A 20228-nucleotide genomic window follows, 5' to 3' on the forward strand; every position below is an offset into this window, starting at 1 on the left:
TCTGCCATTGAGCATTTCCATATCCCAGGACTCAAACAAATATTCCCATGCTCCACCCTCAAGATCTTGTTTTATTATGAGCCATAACTACCCTATCTTTTAGTCTAGGATTCTGCATTTTAGACTCATGCCCTAACATATGACAATAAAGATTGCCCACGCTGATAGCTCAGGAAGTCTTCATTCTATTAAAGACAAGGAGGCAAGCATTATGCTATCTCCACCTGGGGCGAAATTAAGTGAACAACTGCAAAACTCTCTCCAGGATCTACTGGCGAATTGGTTGTCTATATCAAGTGATACAGGAATAATTGTTGTTGGAGACTTTCATTCTATGACAAGACAGGAGGCTCGCATTATGCTATTTCTTTCTTTATTTACTGCCATGTCAGCACTTTAAAACTTTCACCTTTAATACTGAACATTTCTGTTTTTAGAAACAAAGTTTAGAAAACAAAATGCAGAAGTTTAAAGATCCTTTAGTCCATAGTCTTATTCGATTAATCTGCATCAGGGAACTACAAGCCCCATGAGTCTTAGGTCTGAGGTAGTCCTGACCTTTCCCCTCTAGCCCTATCCGAGGGCAGCCCTCTCCATAAGAACCCCTCTGACCAGGTCCTTTCCTCTTTCTTTATGTCTGTCCACTCGAACAACTTCATTTTTGCAAACCAAACCGTCCATTATCATTGAACAGAGAATTGTTCCTTGAAACTGAGAACTTTTGCGGTCAAACATGACCAACTTGAACTGATTTCCTTCCACAGTTGAGTAGTGTCTCATCCGGCCGTCTTTTGCTCTTCTCCCGTAAATAATGGAGAGCAAATCATGAGGGTGGAAATGAGCAAAGGAGTTACATCATAACAAATATAACAATGCAGACAATAATCTTGCCATTCTGGGTGGGATATAATGCTCGCCTCCTTGTCTTTAATGGAATGAAGACTTCCTAAGCTATCAGCGTGGGCAATCTTTATTCTATGACAAGACAGGAGGCTTGCATTATGCTTGTTCAACGCTTGCTACCATCATATTCGTAATCTCAGAAACAGGCTTAAAATAGAATGTCTTAAAGGTTGATTCGGAAGACCAATCTGCTGATTTCATAATGTCCTGAAGAGACACCTCTGTTGCAAAAGCTTTGGAAGCCATCGCTCCCTTAGCAGAGTGCGCCCCAAAAAGTGACAAATCAATTCCTGACCATTGCATGATTTCTCTCACCCATCTAGCAATGGTCGCAGACGCTACAGCATGATAAGGCTTCCTGCGCGCTATAAGCAGCTGTGACACCCCTCGCGGTCTAAGATGCGCCGTTGCTTTTCATAATCTTTAATACACTGCGCAACGCAAAGCTTCTTATTACTTGTGAAGTATGGGTAGTCTATTACTCTCGAATCTGTCTTTGTTCTCTTGGAAATGGTAAATGATACCCCATCTGGATAGAATATTTTCCTATCGACTTCAAGCGCTTTGACATCAGAAACTCTCCTACAGGAAGTAAGGCAGAGCAGCATAGCTAGTTTTACTGATAGCTGAGATCGGGATAAATTTTCGTTATCTGGCCATCTGAGGAAAAGACGAAATACGTCTCTCACATCCCATAACACTTTGTACTTGGCTTCCGGTGGCTTCCTGAGCTTCATCCCTCTTAGCAATCTCACGACCGCTGGGTGTTCTCCCACCGTGTTACCTTCCACTTTTTCGTGACCCGCTGAGATAGCGGACCAATAGACTCCCACTGTTCTGAAGACGCCGCCTTCTTGAAATTGAAAAGCTAAGAAGTTGAGAACCTCTACTACAGGGGCTGAAACGGGATCCGCGCCGTGGTCCGAACACCAGGTAGCCCACCCGTTCCAAGCTGCACCATAGCTCCGAAGGGTGGGAGGCGCCCAGGAATGTCTGATGCACTCTGCAGTGAGCTGTGAAATTCCCGGCAATTCCAATCTTTTCCTGAAACTCTGCAGGATATCAATTGCAGCGTGCCGACAGCTATGAGCGGGTGAGCTTGCCCTGATGGGTCGAGAAGAAGGTCCGGCAGAATGGGAACTATCCTCGTAAAATCCTTAGAAAGTTCCATCGCTACTGGAAACCAGGGCTGAGCCTTCCATATGGGTAGGACTATCACGAGCTCTGCGTGATCCCTGCAAATTTTCCCTAGCACTCTCGTTATCATAATGAATGGCGGGAAGGCATAATGCACTGCTCCTGTCCATGACTGCAGGAAGGCGTCCGTGGCCGCTGCATCCGGGTCTATCCTCCAGCTGAAGCATTCTGGCATCTGAGCGTTCAGTCTGGACGCAAACAGATCTGTGTGCAGGGGCCCCCAGAGTTCCTGCAATTGCTGGAAGACTAGGGGGTGAAGCTTCCAATTGCTGGAGTCCACAAGATAACATGAATTCCAGTCTGCCACTTTGTTCAGAGTTCCTGGCAAATACTCCGCTGATACGGATATTCTGTGCTGGAGACAGTAATGCCAGAAGCTCTTCGCTAATTCTGCCAGCATTTTGGATCTTGTCCCGCCCAATTTGTTTATATACCTTACTGCGGAGATATTGTCCATCTTGAGCAGGACGCAGCACTTTACTCTCTCCTTCGTAAAAGCGCAAACTGCGAAAGAGCCCGCTAGTAGCTTGAGGCAATTTATATGGCGCTGTAACTCTTCTTCTGACCATTTGCCTCCTGTGTGCATGTGTTCGCACCTGACTCCCCAACCTGATCTGCTCGCATCTGATTCTATTACCAGGTCTGGGGCGTCGCCGAAAATGGCACGACCGTTCCAAGCCTCCATATTCTGCAACCACCAATGGAGCTCTGTGAGGGCTTTGTGGTCCAGAGTTACTAGTTGGTGGTAGCGAAGGTCTCCTTGCAGATGTCTTATTTTGAGCCGCTGCAGAGCTCGATAATGAAGCGGTCCCGGAAAGATCGCTGGAATAGAGGCTGCTAGCAGACCTACTACTCTGGCTAGATTGCGAAGCGAGATAACCCTTTTCGCTATCACAGCTCTGAGCTCCTTCTTGATCGCTCTCACTTTGTACACTGGGAGCTTGAGAGATGCCTTCACAGAATCTATTGTGAAACCCAGGAATTGTATTCTCTGGACCGGGGTCAGCTGAGATTTCTCCAGGTTCACTAAAAAACCGAGCGAAGTCAGAAGTGAGAACACCGACTGGACGTTCTTTGTCAATGATAATTTGTTTGGGCCAAAGATGAGGATGTCGTCTAGATAGATAATAATACGAATTCCTCTCTCTCTGATGGCAGCTGCCACTGGTTTCATGAGCTTGGTGAAAGCCCACAGAGTGGAGGAGAGGCTGAACGGGAGGCAGGAGAAACGCCATACTTCTCCGTTCCATAGGAAGCGTAGATACTTCCGAAACGCTGCTGCTATCAGAATCGTAAGGTATGCGTCTTTGAGATCTAGGTGGGCCAGCCAGTCTCCGATACACAACAGATCTCGAAGCAGATGAAACCCCTTCCATCTTGAAATGTTTGTATACCACCCATTTGTTTAGATCTTTCAAATTTATCACAGGCCTTGTTTTGTCCCCTCTGTGAACTAGGAACATGGTGCTGAGGAAACCGGGACCCTGTTGGTACTCGCGCTCTATCGCGCCTTTGCTTTCTAACTTCGTGAGCTCGCAGTGCAGGAGCGCTGCTTCCTCTTGCGTCATGTCTATGGGGCGAGGTTCTGCTGTTTGCACGGGTGTTCCTATAAACTCTAAACGCAGCCCCTCTACTGCTTGCAATACCCAAGCATCGCTTGATAAGGCTTGCCATTCGTTCAGATAGTGGAGAGTTCTCCCTCCCACACGCAAGCTTGCGGTACTCACCCGCTGATTGCCCCAGTTGACGGTACGATCCTCTTCCTCTTCGCCCTCTTGGAAATCTTGTTCTGGCAGGGAAGAAGGTATCCTGCTGTCTAGACTCCCAGTAATTTTATCGTTGACCTTGGGGTCTTTGCTGGAAGGTATAGCGACCGGACGAGCGACCCCTATGTCATCCGGTCCCTGCAAAAACTCGCCCGGGGAAGATCTTCCTGATGGAACTCTGCGCTCTCTCTAGAGCAGTTTATGTGCCCACGAATTGCGACATTTCTTTAGCAAACGCTTCCCCGAACAACATTCCTTTGGCGCCTTCACCTGCCTTGTAGCTGGCGAGATCACTCAATTTGTTATCTATTTTTAACCAGACTCCTCTTCTTCTTTCTGAAGAGATGGCACAGTTGGCGTTGCTTATAAGGCCTACCGCTCGTTGCGCCCAGTTACCTAGGACTGTCACGTCTACTGGGATACCGGTATCTTTTGATTTCTCCGTCAGATCCATGATCTTGGCTAGGGGCCCTGAGATGTCTAGGAGCTTGTCCTGACACCCCCTCCAGGCACGGCCTACTCCTTTCCTTATATCACAAGCTGCTTTGGTCACAAAGGTGAACATCTTGGGGTCTAGGTCTGGAGTATCTGCTAGCTTATTCGGCAGCTCTGGTCTGGGGCACTCCGACCTCATGCGTGACCTTACTTCCCTTTCTAGGGGTTTTCTAATGTGCTGGGCCATGTATGCTGCCACCCTTGGTGACGGCTCCCAATCCGATGACTTGGGATGCCGAATGGCCTCTGGATCGAACATGTCTGTTGTATCGTCGATGCTGTGGGGGCCTTCTACATCTTTATCAATGTCTTCCTCCTCCTCACCCCCTTCATCGTCGGGCGAATAGCCCTTGTCTTCGTCCCCTAGATTGCACACCCATGGGGAGGGGGTCTGTCCTGACTTTCTTTTTTCTTTGCCAGGAAGGCTTCTTTAAGCCTGGCGACAGGGTCGCCTTCCAATTGGGGAACGGTGTTAACCCTTTCATCGATACCCGGGGGGGGTCAAAAAGTGCTTGCTCGTCCGGGCTACTTTACACCCCTTCTTTTCAACCCCTTTTTGGGGGTGTACTGCCGACGTTCCTTCCTCAGGGCTGCTAGCCCGTCGTTTCTGCTGTAAGCTGTTTCTGCTGCTTAGCCATAATCATTTCTAGAGTCTCCAGCCTTTTCGTAATAGGTTTCACCCCCTGTGAGACAGCTTGAATCAAGGAATCTCCAAGTACCTTTTTAAAACTTAATGATAAGTCAGAATCTTGTTGGGAAGGGTCTTCTACCCACTCTTCTTGGCTCTGGGGAAGTGGAAGGAGTATTAGTGGGGGTGCCAAATGTAGCCATGTCTTTGGTGTTGGCAGAGCCAACTGTGAGGAAGTCAGCAGCTGGAAATGCTTCTGTACACTTCTTAACACGTGCTGTATATTGCTAGCAGTGTGTGTGTGAAAGCAGCATCCCTTCTTTTTTTTTTTTCAAAAATCTGACTGGAGCTCTATCAAACCAACTTCCTTCGTTCTCTGTTTGTGCGCAATGCGCGCGGAAGCTAGATTCCCAGGGGACGCTGGGAACTGTGGAAGGTTCCAGCTCCCCTGGGTCCTAACGGCCGCCGTGTTCGCCGGCGCCGAAATACGGAAAGAGAGAGAGCGGGGCACGGTTGTCTAACACGGGCTAAATATGCACGCGACTCTGGCCCCAGCTCGCTCACAACACTCTTCTTACACGCGGTGTGCGGGAAACTCGCTGCGCTCGCGTTGGCCTAATGATACGCGCCACGGTAAGAACACGCGCGCGTTCTGAGGCGACTACAAAATCATTGTAAATGCCTTTCGTTTTCCTGCGCGAGCCGTTGAAAATGGGCAATAAGCATTACTAAGTGTATTACAACAAATATCCAAGCATTTAATATCCATATACAGGTAATATAGAGTTTATCTAGCTCTTCTACAGAAGAAACAAGAAATCATGTCACTTATCTGTTGGCAGCAGAAAGAAAGAGGGAAGGACCTGGTCAGAGGGGTTCTTATGGAGAGTGCTGCCCTCGGATAGGGATAGGGGCAGAGGGTAAAGGTCAGGACTACCTCAGACCTAAGACTCATGGGGCTTGTAGTTCCCTGATGCAGATTAATCGAATAAGACTATGGACTAAAGGATCTTTAAACTTCTGCATTTTGTTTTCTAAACTTTGTTTCTAAAAACAGAAATGTTCAGTATTAAAGTTGAAAGTTTTAAAGTGCTGACATGGCAGTAAATAAAGAAAGAAATAGCATAATGCGAGCCTCCTGTCTTGTCATAGAATGAAAGTCTCCAACAACAATTATTCCTGTATCACTTGATATAGACAACCAATTCGCCAGTAGATCCTGGAGAGAGTTTTGCAGTTGTTCACTTAATTTCGCCCCAGGTGGATTGTATAAACTCACCAACAAAAAAAGTGCCCTTAGGGTCCTTACAGTCAAGAATTACTTTGACTGCTATCATATTGCTTTCAAGGTTGCAGTCAATCTCTCTCTAACCCAATGTGTTAACCACCCCTATGGTCAATCCACCATATGGCCTGCCATATGGCCTGCCTTTTTCACCCTTTTTTTGACACAGAATTCTTCTTATGAGGACTAACGCCAGTGTTTAGTTTAGTTTAGTTTTAGTTTATTCATTTGTATTGCGCACCAGACCAGAGGGTGTGAGGGCGCAGGTGCAACAAGGTTATTCACAGCTTGGTTACATGTTACAATGTATTACATTAATTACAATAAGATCAAAGGCAAGAGTTTGCAGATTTACACATATACATATCTACATATTGGGTAGCGGTGGTGGGTTGGATGGTTTTAGCAGTCATTGCTCTTTATCCAATGTATGTAGTTGCATCTAAAGTGTGTGTAGGTTTGGGGTGTCCTAAGAGAGGGTGGTAGGGAGTTCCAATGTTGGGCTACTTTCACCTGGAAGCTGTTGCCACCCATTTTGGTGCGTTTGAACCTGGGAACTGTGAGTAGGTTGGCTTTGGGGGTTCTGGTAGGTCTGATGGAAGTGTGTTTACTTATTCTATCGACTAAGTAGTGGGGGGCAGCGTTGTTGAGGCATTTGTGAGTAAGTGAGGCTACTTTGAGTAGGATTTTGTCTGTGGTGTTGAGCCAATTATGGGCTCTCCTAGAGTTAGAGATGTGTTCTCTCTTGGGGATGCTGAGCGCTGCTCTGTGAGCATTGTTTTGTAGCGTCTGTATTTTGTTAGTGACCTGTTTGCTAGCTCCTACATATAGGGTGTTGCAATAGTCCAGTTTAGATAATACGAGGGCTCTGGCTAATGTAATGCAGGTCTATGGGGATAAGAAGGGTTTGGCTGCCCTTATAAGCTTACTGGTGTAGTTGTGGTTCAATTTGGTTAGGTTTGCAGTGGAGCCAAGTATGATGAGTTCAGTCTTGTCATCATTCAGGCATAGGCTGTGGGATGCCATCCATGCCTGGATGATGAGGTACACCTTGTTCACCAAGGCCAAATCATGGTTGTAATCTCCCGTCAACGGTATGAGGATCTGGGTATCATCGGCATAATTAGTGTAGGTGATACCCAGACCATCTAGATCATCAAACAAGGGCTTCCTGAAAACGTTGTACAGTGTGGGGGAGACGCATGAACCCTGGGGGACTCTGCATGTAATGGGGATGGGGTTGGCGGCAGCTGTAGTGGAGAAGACACGCATGGATCTGTTACTGAGGAATGACTCGATCCAGCCGATGGCTTCTTGGGAAAAGTGGGCAGCTGAGTCCAGGTGATTGCATAAGATTTTATGATCAACTAGATCAAATACCGCAGAGAGGTCAAGGAGAAGCAATAAAGCAGTTTCCCATTGTCTCTAAGAGTGTAAATTTGAGCCTTCAGGTCGATAAGTGCTGTTTCTGTCCCGTGTTGGTTCTGAAGCCAGATTGCCGAATCCCGAGGAGATTGTTTATTTCAAGGAATTTTTGGATTTGTTGGTAGGCTGTCTTGTCTAGTATCTTGAGCAAGAAGGGGACGGCGGTGATAGGTCTGTAGTTGATGGGAATGGAGGGGTCAAGAGAGGGTTTTTTGAGAAGAGGGAGGACCCAGCACTCTTTGAGGTTGCTGGGGACGGTCCCTGAGGAGAAGGAGGCGTTGATGAGTCTTGTGATGAATGGCGAGAGGTCTCTTGCCGCATCTCTAATAATTTGTGGCGGGCAAAGGTCACCTTGACAGTTAGATGGTTTTAGGCTGAGAATGATTTTTTCCACTTCAGGAGTGGAGACTTTGGAGAAGCTAAAGCGAGAGGGGTTGGGCAGAGTGTGTTGGGGAATGGGGCGCAGGGTCGTATTAGTGGGGTTGGTTGGTTTGGCTATGGAGTCTTTCTTATTTTTAATTTTAGTTTGAAGGCCTGTGATTTTATTATTCAGGGCATTTTGGACACTGGTGCACCATTGTTTGTCCTTCACGCAAGTGTCTGTAATTAGCACAGGTGTTTCCAGTTCTTTTATGATCGTGAACAGCTCTTTGGTGCTGGAGTTGGATTGAGTGATTCTCTGGTTGTAGGACTCATGTTTGGCCGCTATCATTTCTTTTTTGTATTTGGATGTTATTTTATTGAGCAATATTTTGTTGTGGTCTGTGGGAGATTGTCTCCAGGCTTGTTCTTTTTTGCGTTTTTCTAGTCTAAGGGTTTTGAGGTGATTAGAGAACCAGCGGTTGAAATGCTTTTTCGGTTTACATTTTCTCAGTTTTAATGGTGCAATGGAGTCTAAGGCTGTGCGCATGGTTTTGTTATAGCCTTCTACAAGGTCATAAGGGTTTAGAGGTAGCAGGGAGTTGGTTAAGTGTGGGGAGGATGAGAGGGATCAGTTTTTCCACTGTGATATTTTTCTTACTTCTCGTGGGGATGGCTGAGGCTAGCACATTGTTGGTGATGGGGCTCGAGGCTTCAAGGGTAAAGGAGAGGAGATGGTGGTCTGACCAAGGTTGCGGAGAGTTATCGGTGATGGAGGCCGCCCAGTTGTGGTCTGCTACCCAGTCGAGGGTTCCCCCTTTGTTATGGGTGGGGCCAGATACTTTTTGGGTAAAGCCTAATTCAGAAATAGTATTGTTTATAAGACTGGCTTGGTGATCTTTGGGGTCTTTAAAGCCTAGGTTGAAGTCCCCTAGGAGGAGGCTCTGGGAGGAATCTTTTAGGTTATTGGTGAGGATGGTGGTAAGGTCTTCCTCGAAGGATCCTAAGAGTCCGGGAGGTCTGTAGAGTAGGTGGATGGTTATCTTTTGGAAGTTAGTGGTGGGCAGTTTAGCTGTGAGTGATTCACAGGATGGGAGGTAGGTGGAGGAGTCAAGTCTAATGTTGAGCTGTGTTTTGGCAATTACGGGCAGGCCACCGCCTCTAGATTCAGTTCTATCTGATCGGAGGATGGTGTAGTAGTCGGGGATGGCTTACGAGAGGGCTGGTCCTGCGGCTGCGTGGAGCCAGGACTCGGTTATGGCTAAGAAATCTAGATCTTCTGCTAGAATGAGGTCTGCTATATCTGTTGCATGGGCTATTATAGAGTGTGCGTTAATGAGGGCGCCTTTTATAGGTGCGGCAGTAGTCTTAATGGGGGTGGGGCTGGTGGCTGTGTTGTAAGTTTTGTGTTTGGGCATAGTGTTGGGAGGGCTGGACTTGGGTCTTTCCAACATGAGGTTGGTGCAGGCGCTAATGGTAGTGGGATGGTTAGTCAGTTTGGGCTGTATCGAGTCCCTGGCTCGAGGCTCATACAATTTGGGTAATCTGGACCGTAATCTGGTGTTTCCTTCGGAGAAGCTGCATGATAGGGAGAGTTGGGGCAGCATGGTAGTGGTGTGGGGCACTATGGGGGTGGTGGAGTAGTGCCAATGGTGGCCAAGCTAAGGGTGGAGCTAGGTAGGCATGAGGAATTAATAAGGTAGAGAATCGTTCTCAACAGTATTGAGTAGATGCCTGGTAGGACATTTTGTTGGTTGTGGGTGATCTAGTTGGTGGTTGGCAATCATCAGATGCTGCGTATGTGGCTAGAAAGTACACATAGAACTTTGAAGTGAGCTGGCACAATGTGGGGGCAGTGTAGATGCCCAGGCAGGAACACTAGTCTGGCAACAAGTGAAGTCAGGTGATATCAGTATCAGTTAGAAGGCACACTGTGTGTGTTATCAGCATTTTCCTTGTGGCTCTGTCGATCGGCTGGAAGGATAAGCGAGCAGCTCCATTTTGGAGGTAACTTGTGAGCAGCTACAGATGCAGCTGCAGTCCTTTTGCCTCTCCTATTTTACTAAATACCCCCACCTTCAACAAACACCCAACCTCGCTTAAACTACCATCAGTATATATATATATTTCTTGTCCTTAAACAGACCAGCACCACCTGGCAGCAGGAGCCTCTGCCAGCTACCATTTTTGACACATCCCGTAAAGGACGGTACACAGCTCTACCCCCTACCAACATCCAGGGTAGTTCCTGAACCCTATCACCAATAGGTATGTAAACCTCCCTCCCCCCAATCTACGAACACCTTGTTAATTTGGGGCAATCATGTATAATTACGATGCAAGGAACAACACCCAATCTTCCCCTCTTCTATACCCAGTGTTTTCCAACTTTCCTGGGGACACCAGCAGTAGAAGACGCCACAAAAACATTTTGTATCTGGATCTAGAACCGGCCCCCCTCTGCTGTCTAAACCAATAAGCAGAAGGCCAACCAGCACCCTAGCTTCCACCCGAAGCCGACCAACAGGTTAGTCTTTGACTGTTTTCCCAGCATTGTGAACCAGATCAAGTATGGTCCGGCACAAAGTAGTTTTTATGAGTACCCTCAACACTTCAAAGCATTCCAGCAATGCAGTAAACAGGGTTTTTATGGATATACCCCACAATACCAAGAGATTAATTGTAAGTCTCCTGTTTCTTTCTCCTTTCTTTTTCCTCCCCCACTAAACCCCCCAAACCCCCCTCCGCCCCTTCCCCTTCTCCCCCCCACTCCCCCATCCCTTCTTTTTGTCCCTATTTTATGTTTCCTCCAGAGAAACAAACCCAGAGGCCCAGATGAAGGCTTTTCAACCTAGAAGCCGAAAACACCTGTGGTTTAAGCAGAAGACACTGCTTAACATACCCCACCAGAACTCTTTAGGGGGCTCCTCCCCCTGGCGTAGACCAGTGGTTTGGTACTCTGTGGAAATACTTTTAACCCACCCAAGATCTGATTAACCTAACAAGTTTCAGTTCTACAAGTCAATCTAGAACTACTAAACTAGTTTGAATTTCTCACTTTTCTTCTTCTTTTCAAAAACAAAATGCCTATGCATGAATACATCCTTACTTTTGATTATTACAAGAGGACGTATGTATAAGAATACAGATTAATGCTTCCTTATGGGCGATCAATGTCAATTTTGTGTCTTTGGTCATTTCTTTACAACAATGTGAATATGATGCAATATTTATTTCACAAAAATAATACTAACACACACTTGATTCATACAATGTGATCTGTTTTTAATTTTGTGTAAAGAATCACATTAACCATATTCTGTTCATCTATTGCACTGTGAATATGCTAGATATAAATCCCGTCCTGGGGACTGGTTCTGCTGAATAAAAGCAAATATGTTTTGAGCATGAAAGCAACGGCTCAGGGTATATAATTTGGAATTCATATCCAGAATAAAATAACCCGATGGTTTGGATGCTCTGCTTACTTGTGAAGCACTATTAATAAGCAACACACTGATACAGCACAGTAGAACACTCTAAGCAAGACTAGAGTGAAAAGTAATCCTATGTGGTAGGAGCCCCCCCTTTTTTCGTTACCAGCTTCTTCCATTGGGCAGTTCGGGTCAATTTAATTTAGATCGGCGTCCACTTCAACGTCCACTGCTTTTAATTCCTCTGTATAATTTCTTAATAATTCAGCTGTAGCCAGGAACTTACAATGTAGCGCAGATACTTTAGAGTTTGGACCTTTCAAGGTTTCCACAAATTGAAAGTTGTCAGATTTAAGGACCCGCTGTTGTGGAACAGAGTCTAATCTCATCAAGAATTCAGAGCGCAATAGCCATTTATTGTCCTTGCTATGATATAAATTCTTGATCAGACATACACGGTTTCCTCTCGTCTCCCCTTTATTTTCCATGATGGCAGCTACTGTGGTTCCTGGATTTTCCAACTCTATAGGAAGTTTTAATCCCTTGTCCGTATTGGTGGCCTCTCTATTGCACACCCCCTCCAGCTCTGCAATCCCTATCTCCTCTTCCAGCTCACTTTCAACAACTTGTGCGGGTAGCAGCCAGTCCCTCACTAGCTGCCTTCCTTTTCTTGTCTCTTGCTAATCTTTTCCTGCTCTTTTTAGTAGGCAATCCCGTCACGCCCTGCTCTTGGCACCGGGCGTGTCGTGGTACTGACTCTTTTGCCCTTTCCAGCCCTTCTTGCTAGTCTCTGCTGTTTTCTTGAAAAGAATGGGTCAGGGCTGTTCACATCCTGATCAATCTCCAGGTTGTGTTGCTCTTCAGTTTCATTAGCAATGTGGATGGCTTCAGAGAGATTTACTTCTGCATCTTCTACTGGTATCAATCTTCCTTTATTTTCCATGGAAAGTGCCTCAGTATTGGTCAATATTCACCCAGACATCTTAAGCAGAATCTTGAGCGCAAATTGTAGTGATGCTACTGATGCCTGGATTTCCGCTATTTCTACTGCCCCATGGGTAAGACTTATCCAAGGACTCTGTTTCAACTTGGGGCACATCCTCCATTGAGACCATTGCTAGGTTTGGTGAGACTGATAATCTATCCAAACCCCATCCCACAGTTGATATTCCTGGAGGTGTGGTAATCAATTTGTCTACCTGTATTCCACTGTTGTTACTTGGCCTTGTGTCAGGGTGTGGTGTCATGCTTCTTTGGATATTTAGACATAGATCTAGTAATGAGTTGTCATCGATGTCTTCAAAATGTAATGAGCTTAGAGCCTCATTTTCGCAACGAGCAGGTGTGTCTTCTTCAATAGTGGTGGAATTTATTTCACGACGTGTGTTCAGTGGGAAAAATTTGGTAATCACACTTTGGTTTGCAGGGGACATTTTTCTTGCTTTCTTTTTGGGCCTTTTTTTTTCCCTTTCACCCTCCTTATTAACAAGGCTCCGGTTTGTTGTTGTCACCTTTATTTTTCTTAAGTTATATATAGTTTGATTCCGTTCTTTTCCTAATTGCATTAGAACAACAAATTGATAGTCCCCTTACGTTGAGCCAATTCAATTTCCTAGGTACTTCGCCTCCTACAGGCTGTCAATCTCAGTTGACTGAGTTCTGTTCACAATGCTCGGTTTACCAGGACCCGTTTCCACTCCACATCAGGATCAAAGGCACAAGGCCCGCAGTCTCCTGATGGTGTTGAGGCAACTGCTGATTCTGTACCTATATAGGTTTGGTCCTTCTATGTGTTAGGTACCCTCTGCTTCAGTTCTCAATTAGCTCTGCAGTCCTGCCCAAGGGAGTCTCAAAATCTCCCTAACTTTTCAACAGGGTCACCAGTCTTTCACTTGGTGAAGTCCCAGTGATCACCGATAAGGCAAGGCAAGGCAAAGATAGAATGAGCCGCCCTAAGTATCACTTTATGATATTCACTTGCACTCCCCCAAAATGTAAGTTCCACACCCACGCCTGCCTCTTGTCACTAGGTATCAAGAGGGGGGGGCAGTGGGGGGAACTAGGGAGGGGTGATAGGAGGGAGGAAAAATGGGGGGGAGAGGAGGAAAGGGTGAGGGAAGGGAGAGGAAGCGAGGGGGCTCTGTTATTAGAGCACTATCAGAGATGCTGCTCAGAGTCTAGCTCCACTCCACTCCAGTTCCACTCCCTGGCTCCCAGGCTGTCTCTAAATCGCTGCGGCTCCACACATAAACCCAAGCAGCGAAGACCAGGAGCCCAGGAGCCCGGGAGTAAACCCTTACCTCCCTCTTCAGGGTCAACACCTAACCTCTTACTCTGGCTCGCAGCTCTGTTCTCCCGCTAATCCTCGAGTCCTCAGAGCCTTCAGAGCTCTTCCCTGCTCCTTGGACCAATGCACGCGATGCAAACGAGGCACAAACAAGTTCTACATTCGCTCGTTCTGGTGTTGTTCTGCCGTCTCTCGTTTCTCGTCTCAGGAAAGGACCCTACACGCAGCAAGCAAGGCACGCAAAACACAGGCTGTCAAGCCGCACTGTACGAATTCGCCAAAGCCGCTTCCGACAACCTCAATCAGTCAATCCGACAACTGTCGGTTATCAGGTGAAAGAACTGATTCTCCACAAGGATACAGGCAAACGATCCCTTATTTTGAATGTTTAATTTGAAGGGAGGATTTGCTTAAAAATGTAAAGCTAATGCTAATTAGTGAGTTCTCTGCAATGTTTAGAATTGAAAGCATGAGTGGTATACCTTAGGAATTCCATGGCACAAATCCCTGTATTGCAATCCACAAAACTGAAAGTACTGTTGTAGGGGAAATAAACAAATTTCAATAACAATCCTCGTGCAAATAAGCTACCAAATTTTCCAGAATTACCTGAGTACACACTTGAGTCCCTCATGTATCCAGGACTACATTACATTGTTTACTAAATTACAACTCTCCAAATCTGCCTTGAAGATACAACTCAATTACCACAACACTTTAGGACATATCTGCCTCCTCCCTTTTGCAGAACCATAGTTCACCTAGCAGGACTGGATGCTTTCACACACTATTCTTACCCCAGTGCATCTCTCCCTCCCTATGCCCATGGTCATATAGATGCTCATAGTATCTACTTCCCACTTTCATGTCCTCTTCTTCCTTGCCCATTTTCTTTCTTCCATCATACTAAGGTCTGATCTCTGGTGGGAGCACTGTATTCCACTCCATGGGCGAGCCTTAGCACACTGATACTACTACAGTGGTGGTATGGAGCAGTATAAACGCATGTTAACATAACATTGTTGAAGCCTTTTAGTCAAATATTGAAGTTAGCAAAAAGCAGAAAGTAGGGTGCCACACAAAAAATGCAATACAGATCCTTCCCAACTGTTATATTTAAAGGTTCGGCCCTGAGACTGGGGCTTTCCCCGATGTGTTTTTCTCTCTTCTTTATGTTCACTACTTTCCCTCCATCTTCTTTTATTATTTCTAACAATTGAGGAATCATAGGGCTGTATGGTCGAAATGGGAAAAGGGCAGGCTAGTGGTGAATGGGGGTGGATCTAGAAAGGAAAAAGCCAGGAACAATAACCACTTGTAAATAAAAGGTTTCACGACAGGCAATAAAATTGGCAACATACATGCTCTGACATTAATTATTGTGTGTTATGGGTAAGTGAAGGGAGAATGATTTTGAAACACCTAGGCACGAATTGTATGGAGAGCAGGGAGGATAAAGAGGAATAATAGGGGGAGTCATCAGTCAGGCCACAGTGCAAATGCTGAACATGAAGGTAAAGTGCAAAGTGAGATCAAAATGTGTCATTTTTATGATTGTTTAATGAAAAGTCATATATAATAAACTCATCTTATTGTCAATTCGTAGAATTCAAGAAGCAACTGAGATCTAACAATAAAATACCCGAATCTACTGATAAGGCAAGTCATTATAATTCATGAAACAACAAATAAACATGCATTGGCAATGCCAGCAGTTTGGGCTTTCACCTACAGTCTCTGTGTCCCTCCTTATAAGTCATTCCTCCCTATTTGTTCTGCAATGCAATAGTTTGAGCGTATAGGTGTCCCAAGCCCAAAGTAACATGCATTGGCAAAACCAACTGTTTTGGCTTTTGTGGAGGTGTGGGATAAGCATTTGCTGGTCACTGATGTGTGCCACTTCACATTGTGATGCACAGCTGCTGGAAATGCCGAGCCATCCTCAAAGAGTATCTTCAAAAGTTGTATCTCACATGCATGATTTGTAGCGCATGCTATTGGATCATATCTGTGCTTAATAATGGATAATTTGCATGTGCCGCACCGTTTGGATATGCAAGATAGTGTTTCCTGACACACTAGATGGGTGTCCTGCAGATGCACACTTTGAGAAAACATTTGCAGCTTGCCAAGTGTATGCAGCGTAGGAGGTGTGCAGTGTTTCTGTAATACTCTCCCAGGATGATCTGACACATGCAACAGTCAATAAAACAATATGATTCATTAACCAAAAGCAGTAGTTTGCCTCTAATAAATACTTTCTATTCTCCAATTATGAAAGCGTTGGAAAGGGTTGACTGAATTGTTTATCTTGGGTTTCCTTTTACCACTTCCTCAGATAGAGCATTTGTTAGGAATTACTTGATAGCTAAAGTTGATTTTTATATTCCCCAAATTAAACGCCTTAAGCACTAGTTTTGTAAATTCTCCACAGTACCACTGATTAGGTTCTATGAAGGTAAGACTACCTCAGCATTGTTGTATGGTGTTGAGCTACTTGGTGACTGGGTTTGGAATATCTGGATTAGATTGAGTGTGCTGGGGATGTCAAACTCAGTCCCGGTAGCTGTTATTAGGCATGAGTTTGGTCTAACCGCATTGAGAGCTAAGGGGCAGTGGCACATCCTGTCACTGTATGTGAAATTCCTGCAACCCAGTGTAAACACTGTGTATCAAGAAATCGCTAAGGTCATGAACCTGGGCCGAGTACCAACACTGGGAGAGTTTAATGATGGGTGTGAGAATCTATTAACAACGCTTGATCGTACGAAAGATGATCTGGTGAATAATCCAACCAGAACTAAATCTAAGTTGTTTGACCAGGACTGTTTGAATAATATAAATAGGGCCTCATTACACAGAAGGCGGTAACCATTGCGCTATTAGCGCCATGGTTGCGCCAGTAATTTACCGATCCCGCCATGGTGAATGGTGGAATTACCACCCCATTCCATGGTTGGTAGGGCAGTAATTCTCCATTCACCATTGGCCCTTCCCTATTCCCATTTGAGCCCCCAGAGGGCTCCAGGGGAATGGCGAAGGCACCAATTACGGTACCGCAAATTGCGGTACCGTAATTGCCTCCAAGGTCCCTTTGCGGTCCCGTCCTTAATGGCTGGTAAAACCAGCCGTTAAGGTAGCGACCAGCAAAGGGACCTCGTAGTAGGGCAGTAAGGGATTACCGGTACCGGTGCCCTTACTGGTGCCGGTAATCCCTTACCGCCATCCGTGTAATGAGGCCCATAGTCTGCATGGGTATGTCTCTCTGAAACTACTTTTTTTCTGAGCATAAGCATAGAGGGACTTGGCCCCATACTTGGTTAAGTTCCACTGCAATAAAATCAGAGACAATTTCCTACACTTCAGGTGAAATCAATATTTGACCAAGACGGCCCCTCAAACAAGGAGAATGGTTGGTGAGAAGGAGGCTTATTGTAGATTCTGAAAAGCGGGAAGATGGGACTGAAACACTGCAGCACCTATTATTAGAATGTACAAGTCTTAGATCTTGGAGGTATTTACATTTTAAGAAGTGCTTTGACTCTTGTAAAAGCATTGAGCAAGATGCTTTCCGGGGAATGTGTACTTTGGGTCTACAAACATCCATGGTGGTCTCAGTGATGTATTTTTTTAATGGCTTGAATTTGAATGAGTATTAGTTTTCCTCTCTCAGGGATCTGGGAAACTCGAAAGGAAAGGAATATGTTTGGTGTTATGAAATGTAATGGATGTATGTGGAGAAGTGATATTTTAAAGGTAAAGGAAAAGTCTTGTTTTATGAGGGTTCTTTTATTTTGTTGCAAAAAACTGTTTTTCATTTTATATTTTGATTTTTTTATTGTAGCTCATCCGATTATTTTTGCATTGTTTGTTCTGACAGTTTTGTTTTTACAACAGATTGTAGTTTGTTGTACATTCTTTTTCTTATTGGAGTTCATTCTATTTTGCATTGTTTTCCATTGTTTGTTCTGACTGTTTTGTTTTTACAACAGAATATTGTTTGTTGTATATTCCTTTTCTTATTGTAGTTCATTTTATTTTGCATTGTGTTGTATTATTAAGGTTGAATTTATTTCAACCATTAAGCAATAAATAAAAAAATGATGCAAATGTAGATTAAAGTCTAATGGGAAGGTTTACAGGTTTTCCATTCCCTTACTAGAGCAAGAGTTACCAGGTGCCATATAAAAGTGCTTCTACCTAGGGGGCTGTGAGTCAATCTTCACATCTGGACATGCAACAGAAACGCCTTGCCTGGCATAAAATGTTGGTAAATACCAATGACGAAGACTGCACAGCTGTATGATTCTACTGCACCTTCTGCGTGTGCATGTCACTTTTAAACTATGGTTACTCATTATGTAGCCCTACAGATGTTTTGGAAAACAATTTCCATACTCATCCACCTCTAGCTATGGTGATATGGTCTGATGAGAGTTGAAGACCAAAACATACAGAGGGCCACATAGTGAATAATGTTGTAGACAACCAAGTTCTACTGAAGCTGATTCATGAAATTGCATCAATCATAAACACAAGGTAGTGGAAATCCTTCTCAGCAGACCAATAGTCTCATTTCACAATAAGTGTCTCAATGTTTCGCTAGAATTCTCCAACATATACGCGAACACAAGATTACCCCAAAGTTGAAGGTCAAAATGCTGAGGTGCATTCTGCCCCGCCCGAGATCCGAACATAAACACAGCATTCCTACATGTTTTATTCCAGGGACACTTTGTTAATAGCCATGGGACTGGTTGGAAGGTGACGCAGGTTGCAAATCCTATTCAGTCCCGCCCTCCGTTCTCTTTGAGCTTCACCATGCAGCGTGGAGAATGGCGGTTGCGAGCTTAAGGAGGATATTACTTCACATGCTGTAGCGGAATGACATCTAGGACTGTGCTAAGGAGGCAATGATGTTTGTTGCCAAAGACCAACTATGTGGCTACCTCAAGTGTTGCGTGTGGTTCACGATAGCTATCTACGCGATGCTCACGATGGTGGCCATCTCCTGTTGTCTAAATACGCAAGGCCATACCAAACGTTTTCCCATCCCAATTGGACTGCGGAAAAAGTTGGTATGGCGTTTTGCCTTATCTGGCCTGGCGGAAAGAAACCAATCTGCCAGGCCATTTAAAAAAAAATCTGGGCTAAACTTACCCACGAGCATGAAGCATCGTATCATAGACACATTTGGCTTCGGGGTGCATGTTTAAAAACACAGCTTGCACACGTATACTCCCTATTCATGAGCGGACACAAGGATTTGCAAGCTGTTACTGATTTTTACTTTTTCCTGCCTAGATGCAATGAACGACAAATACAATTCCAAGAACTCATAGTAGCAAAACGACCTACTCAGGAAGCGCACACTCTCCTAAAAGCTTCATCCGCGCTCAAGGTCAGACATGCTTTCAATTCCCAACCGGGAAACACCATAGGCACACTTACAGGCATTCTTTCAAGGGGAAGTGGTACAGACTATTCCACCACAACGCCTCCTCCTGTCACACGCACTGCACCCTGGCCAGCCAGGCATGGCGCGATGTGCTTGCAGCACTCACAGCAGTTATTGTCTTCCTGCAATGCCCGGGTCAGAGACCAATGCTTTGTCCCTCAAAGTCACTTTCAGGAAACGGAAGCGCATCGCCTGCCGAGAAGTTCTGAGGTAGGAAGGCTTTGACCTACTTACAGAATAACTGCATTCATGAAACCAGGCAACCGGCGCCTTACGTCAGCATGTTAGACTTACAACATGGCTGCCACCACAGGAGCTCAAAGAGTTCCAATATGCAGGACCTTTGGACACAGATAGGCAGAAATGGGTGGATTAGTCATAAGGAGTAGCATAGCTAAGGGCGGGGAATGGGGCGCATTTCTTACAAAACAACACTGTATCCCTCCTCAAATTTCATTCAAGTGTGCCCCTCATCAGAAGCCCTTCACCCTATATATAAATGAATCAGTATTTGAATGCAATAGATTGGGCTATTATAGTGATACCTAATAGTCCAAACTAAAAAGGAAACGTGTTTAAAAAATACAGCTGGCTCTAAGAAATAGCTATGTTGGCAGAAACCATTGTTCTTATGGGGTGGGCAGGCTGGATTTTCAAAAGGTGCTTAAAGAAATCAAGATAAGAGAGGTAGCTAAAACGCTAGTTATAAAGCAATCAAATGGCACCTGCAGTAGCACAAATGGAAAAAATAACTATTACCGAAAACACTCTTTATGACACGATTATTTATGTCCTCTTAGTGTAGTGCTATTTTAGGTACGCATGCATCCAAATGGGATGCAAGGTAGGTATAATATTACATTGTTGTATGAAAAGATTATATACATTTTGCGGACTAAGGAAGCCTGAATGATTTGGCCTATTAGAGCACTAACATTGTATTTGAAACTTTGAGATGTGTGGTTATAAAAACATTCTATGATGATGTAC

The sequence above is a fragment of the Ambystoma mexicanum genome, chromosome 9, assembly GCF_040938575.1.
Source record: "Ambystoma mexicanum isolate Mex_15411 chromosome 9, UKY_AmexF1_1, whole genome shotgun sequence".
Lineage (NCBI taxonomy): Eukaryota > Metazoa > Chordata > Amphibia > Caudata > Ambystomatidae > Ambystoma > Ambystoma mexicanum.